Here is a 6,000-nt window from a genome sequence, read left to right as displayed (position 1 = left end):
TGCTCTCTCTCTGTGCTAGTGATCTCTCAGTTCTCCTGCTCTCTCTCCATGCTCCAGCTCTCTCTCTCTGTGCAACTGCTCTCTTTGTGCTCCTTCTCTCTCACCGTGTTCCTTCTCTCTCCCCATGCTTCTGCTGTCTCGGGGCTCCTGCTCTCCCCATACATCTCTCTCAATGCTCCTGTTCTCCCCATGCTCCTACTCTCCTTGCACTCCTTCTCTCCCTGTGCTCTTGCTCTCTCCCAGCTCCTGCTCTCTCCTTTCTCCTGCCCTCTTTCTGTGCTCTGGCTCTCTCACTGTGCTCATTCTCTCTTTGTGCTCCTAATCTCTCCGCGCTCCTGCTTCCTCCATGCTCCTGCTCTCTCCATGCTCCTGCTCTCTCCCACCTCCTTCTCTCTCCAAGCTCCTGCTCTCACCGTTCTCCTGCTCTCTCTCTGTGCTACTGATCTCTCAGTTATCCTGCTCTCTCCATGCTCCAGCTTTCTCTCTGTGCACCTGCTTTCTCTGTGCTCCTGCTCTCTCTGTGTTCCTGCTCTCTCTCTCTCTCTGTGCTCATGCACTCCCCCTGCACCTGCTCTCTCCATGCTCCTGCTTTTGCCATGTTCCTGCTATTTCTGTGCTCCTACTCTCCCATGCTCCTGCTCTTTCTCTGTACTCCTGCTTTCCCTGTGCTCTTGCTCTCTCTCTGCGCTCCTGCTCTCTCCATGCTACTGCTCTCTGTGCATTCACCAGTTGTCTCTCCATGCTCCTGCTCTCCCCATGTTCCTGCTCTCCCTGTGCTCCTGCTCTCTCCCACCTCCTGCTCTCTCCATGATCGTTCTCTCACCGTGCTCCTGCTCTCTCCCTCCTCCTGCTCTCTCCATGATCGTTCTCTCACCGTGCTCCTGCTCTCTCCCTCCTCCTGCTCTCTCCATGATCGTTCTCTCACTGTGTTCCTGCTCTCTCTCTGTGCTACTGATCTCTCAGTTCTCCTGCACTCTCTCTGTACTCCTGCTCTCCCTGTGCTCTTGCTCTCTCCGTGCTCCCACTCTCTCCACGCTCCTGCTCTCTCTGGGCTCCTGCTCTCCCCATGCTCTTCTTTCCATGTTCCTGCTGTCTCTGTTCTCCTGCTGTCTCTCTGTTCTCCTGCTCACTCTGTGCTTCTCCTCTCTCCATGCTCCTATCTCTGTGCTCCTGCTTTCTCTGTGCTCCTGCTTTCTCTGTGCTCCTGCTCTCTCTCTGTGCTCCTGCTTTCTCTGTGCTCCTGCTCTCTCTCTGTGCTCCTGCTCTCCCCATACTCCTGATCTCTCCATGCTGCTGCCCTCTGAGTTCTGGCTCTCTCCATGCTCCTACTCACTCTGTGCTCCTTCTCATTCTGTGCTTGGCTGTCCCTGTTCTGCTCTTTCCATGCACATGCTTTTTCTCTGTGCTCCTGCTCTATCCATACTACTGCTCTCCCTGTACCCCTGCTCTCTCCCTACTCCTGCTCTTTCTGTTCCCCTGCTCTCACTGTGTTCCTGCTCTCTCTCTGTGTTTCTGCTGTCTCCGTGTTCCTGCTCGCTCTCTGTGTTTCTGCTCTCTCCATATTCCTGCCCTCTCCGCACTCCTGCTCTCTGTGCTGCTGCTCTCTTCGTGTTCCTGTTCTCGCCATGCGCCTGTTCTCTCCATGGTCCTGCTCTCTCTGCACTCCTGCTCTCTCTGTGCTGTTGCTCCCTTCGTGTTCCTGTTCTCGCCATGCGCCTGTTCTCTCCATGGTCCTGCTCTCTCTGTGTTCCTGCTCTCTCAGTGCCCTTGCTCTCTTTATGCTCCTGTTCTCCCTGTGATTCTGTTCTCTCTCTGTACTCCTGCTCTGTCTTTGTGCTCCTGCACTCTCTATGCCCCTGCTCTCTTCATTTTCTTGCCTTCCAACCTCCTGCTCTCTCTCTGTACTCCTGCTCTCTTCATGCTCTCCCTCTCTCTCCATGGTCCTGCTCTCTTTCTGTGCTCCTGCTCCCTCAACGTGCTCCTTAGCTCTCTGTGCTCCACCTCGCTCAGTTCTCCTGCTCTCTCTGTGCTCCTGCTCTCTCTATGTCCCTGCTCTTTCTCTGTGCTCATGCCCTCCCCCTGCCCCTGCATTCTCTGTGCTCCTGCTTTCTCCCTGCTCCTGCTTTCTACTGTGCCCCTGCTCTCCCGTGCTTCTGCTCACTCTCTGTTCTACTGGTCTCCCCGCGTCCCTGCACTCTCTGTGCTCCTGCTCTTCTCATTCTCCTGTTCTCTCCAAGCTCCTACCCTCCCCATGCTCCTGCTTTCGCCATTCATTTTCTCTCTGTGCTCCTGCCTGCCCCATGCTCCTGCTCTCTCTATGCTTCTGCTCACCCAGTGCTCCTGCTCTCTCTTTGCTGCTGCTCTCTCTGTGTTCCTGTTCTTGCCATGCACAGAGAGAGCAGAGAGAGCTCCATGCTGCTGCTGCTCTCTCTGTTCTGCTGCTCTTCCCATGTTCCTGCTCTTTCCGTGCATCTGCTTTCCACATGCTCCTGCTCCCTCTGTGCTTCTGGTCTCTCTCTGTGCTCCTGCTCTCTCCATTCTCCTGCTCTCTCTGTGCTCCTGTTCACTCTGTTCCACTACTCTCTCTGTGCTCCTGCTCTTTCTCCCTACTCCTGCACTCTCCGTGCTTCTGCTCTCCCTCTGTGCTCCTGCTCTCTCTGTGCTCCTGCTCTCTTTCCATGCTCCTACTCTCCCATGCCCATGCTGTCTCCTTTCTCCTGCTATCTCTCCATGCTCATGCCCTCTCTCTGCACTTCTGCTCTCTCTCCATGCTCCCACACTTTCCCTGTGTTTCTGCACTCTCCATGCTCCTGCTCCCTCCCTGTGCTCCTGCTCTCTCTCCATACACCTGATCTCTCTCCGTGCTCCTGCACTTTCTCCCTACTCCTGCACTCTCCGTGCTTCTGCTCTCCCTCTGTGCTCCTGCTCTCTCTTTGCTGCTGCTCTCTCCCTGTGCTCCTGCTCTCTCCCATGATCCTGCTCTTCCTCCATGCTCCTGCTATCTTTCTGTGCTCCTGTTCTCTCTCAATGCACCTGTTGTCTCTTTATCCTCGTGCTCTCTCCATGCTCCTGCTCACTCTCTATGCTCCCGCTCTCTCCATGGTCCTGTTATCTCCATGCCCCTGATCACTCCCTGTGATCCTGCTCTTGCCGTGCTCCTGTTCTCTCAATGCTCCTGCACTCTCTATGCTCCTGCAGTCTCCGTGTTCCTGCTCTCTCCCTGCTCCTGCTCCCTCTCTCTCCGCTCCTGCTCTTGCTCTGTGATCCTGACCTATCTGTGCTCCTGTCCCCTCTGCTCCCCTGCTTTATCTGCACTTTTGCTGTCCCTGTGCTCCTGCTCTCTCCATGCTTCTGTCTATCTCTCTGTGCTCCTGGTCTCTCTGTGCTCCTGCTCTCTTTCCATGCTCCTACTCTCCCATGCCGCCTACATTCTCCTCCTATCTCTCCATGCTCATGCTCTCTCCCGCACTTCTGTTCTCTCTCCATGCTTCTGCTCTCTCTCCATGCTCCTGCTCTTTCTCCCTGCTTCTGCTCTCCCTCTGTGCTCCTGCTATCTCCATGCCCCTACTCACTCTCTTTGCTCCTGCTCTCTATGTGCTCCTGCTCTCCTTTGTTGCTGCTCTCTCCCTATGCTCCTGCTCTCTCCCCATGATCCTGCTCTCTCTCCATGCTCCTGCTATCTTTCTGTGCTCCTTTTCTCTCTCCATGCACCTGTTCTCTCTCTATCCTCCTGCTCTCTCCATGCTCCTGCTCACTCTCTCTACTCCCGCTCTCTCCGTGCTCCTGCTCTCTCTGTGCTCCTGCTCTCTCCATGCTCTTGCTCTCCATCCATGCTGCTACTCTCTCTCCTAGCTTCTGCTCTCCCCATGCTCCTGCTCACTTTCTGTGGTCCTGCTCCCTCTCTGTGCTCCTGCTCTCTCTCCATGCACCTGTTCTCTCTCCATCCTCATGCTCTCTCCATGCTCCTGATCTCTCTCTCCATGCTCCTGATCTCTCTCTCCATGCTTCTGCTCTCTCTCCATGCTTCTGCTCTTTCTCCCTGCTCCTGCTCTCACCATGCTCCTGCCCTCCCTCTCTGCTCCTGCTCTCTCTGTGCTCCTGTTCTCTCTCTCTGTGCCCCCGTTCTCTCCATGCTCGCGCTCTCTCCGTGATCCCGCTCTTTCTGTATTCCTACCCTCCCTGTGCTGCTGCTCTTTCAGAGCTGCTACATTCTCCCCGTGCTCCTGCTCTCCCTCCATGCCCCTGCACACTCTCCATGCTCTGACAATCTCTCCGTGCTCCTATTCTCTCTCCATGCTCCTGCTTTCTCTCCATGCTATTACTCTCTCTGTGCACCTGTGCTGTCTCTACTCTTGCTCGCTCTCCAGGATCCTGGTCTCTCTTTGCTCCTGCTCTCTCCATACTTTCAGCAGATAAACAGGAACATCACGACCTGAAGGTCCCCTCCAAGCCACTAACCATCCTGACTTGGAAATATATCACTATTCCTTGATTATTGCTGGGACAAAATCCTGATACTCCCTCCCTAACAGCACTGTGAGTGTACCTGCACCACATGGACTGCAGCGGTTCAAGAAGGTGGCTCACCACCACCTCCTCAAGCGCATTTAGGGATGGGCATTAAAAATGCTGGCCTGTCTGGTGACGCCCAAGTCCAGTGAAAGAATAAAATAAAATTGCACTGCAATGATAGCAGAATTCCACCCTAATATTCTGGCCCTTCCGAGTTGCCAGCTGACCCTAATAGATCCTGGCAATTCAGACCTTTGTATCTGCAGCTTAATGTTTTAGTATTTTGAATCTATTTTAATTATTTTTATATCCGTTATCCTTCCATGCTCTATTACTTTTCCCTTCACTGAGGTGGTGACATTCTCCTTAAAACATTCTTTCCTGGGTGTTGTCCAAGCTGCTCTGTGTTTGCCAATGAGGGACTCAGATGGTTTGATGAAGAGTTGGTGAAGCTGACAAGTTCGGGGGACAGGGAGACTCCCAGTGACAGAGGCTGAGATGTGAATGAAAGCTCTGGATGGGAGTGCGATCATCGCTCAGCAAATCCTCAGAGCAACAGAATCAAGCTGTTGATTCATTTGAAGGTTTTGCAGGGTGTACAGGGCGGTGGTGAGACCACATCTTGAACATTGTGAGCAGTTTTGGTCTCCTTATTTAAGGAAGGTTATAAATGCATTGGAGGCAGTTCAGAGGAGGTTTACGAGATTAATACCCGGAATGAGCAGGTTGTCTTAGGAGGAAAGGTTAGACAGACTGGGCATGTTCCCACTGGAGTTTAGAAAAGTGAGGAGTGAATTGATTGAAGCATATAAGATCCTGAATGGTATTGACAAGGTGGACTTGGAGAGGATGTTTCCTCTTGTCAGTAAATCCAGAATCCAGATCCTGAAGATGTTGACTTATTAGTGGTACAGTCCCATAGGGACCAGACATCCTCCAATATGTTTAAAACAGCTTCCAACACTGTACATAAAAGAAGCAAAACCTCCAGAGAAAAACTGACCTCTTCCAGGTGCTGCTTTTCCAGTAGGTCTAAATGGGACACAAGGCCTCTCCCAATGTTAGCTTCTTCCAGCACTCGAATCCCCTGGTCCTTCCCAACCATTCCTCTCTCAATCTTCCCCTAATAGGACTATGACGATGTCAAACAGGCCAGGTACCATGGTTCACCCCACAAACAACAGCTGATAAATTTATTGCCAGTGTTAAAGGTTGGTCTGAACATTTCATACAGATCTGATGCAGTTGACCAAACTTTGAAGATCATTGTCAGCAGTAGCACAGATTGATGACAGAAATAAAATTGTAACTGCATTTTCCTTTTGTTGGTTATTTAATATTCAGTCTTTGATATTACAGCAAATTAACATTTCCGGCTGAAAAATCTCTAACTGCAACTAGAAGCCTTTACTTTTTGACCATTTTAATCCATTTTTCTCTACTTTAACTGTAAGCCACACAGTGGAATTTAAGCGCTCACATTGAAGA

The sequence above is a fragment of the Cetorhinus maximus genome, chromosome 20 (genome assembly GCF_964194155.1).
Source record: "Cetorhinus maximus chromosome 20, sCetMax3.hap1.1, whole genome shotgun sequence".
NCBI classification, from domain to species: Eukaryota; Metazoa; Chordata; class Chondrichthyes; order Lamniformes; family Cetorhinidae; genus Cetorhinus; species Cetorhinus maximus.
Note: the sequence above shows the minus strand (reverse complement) of the source record.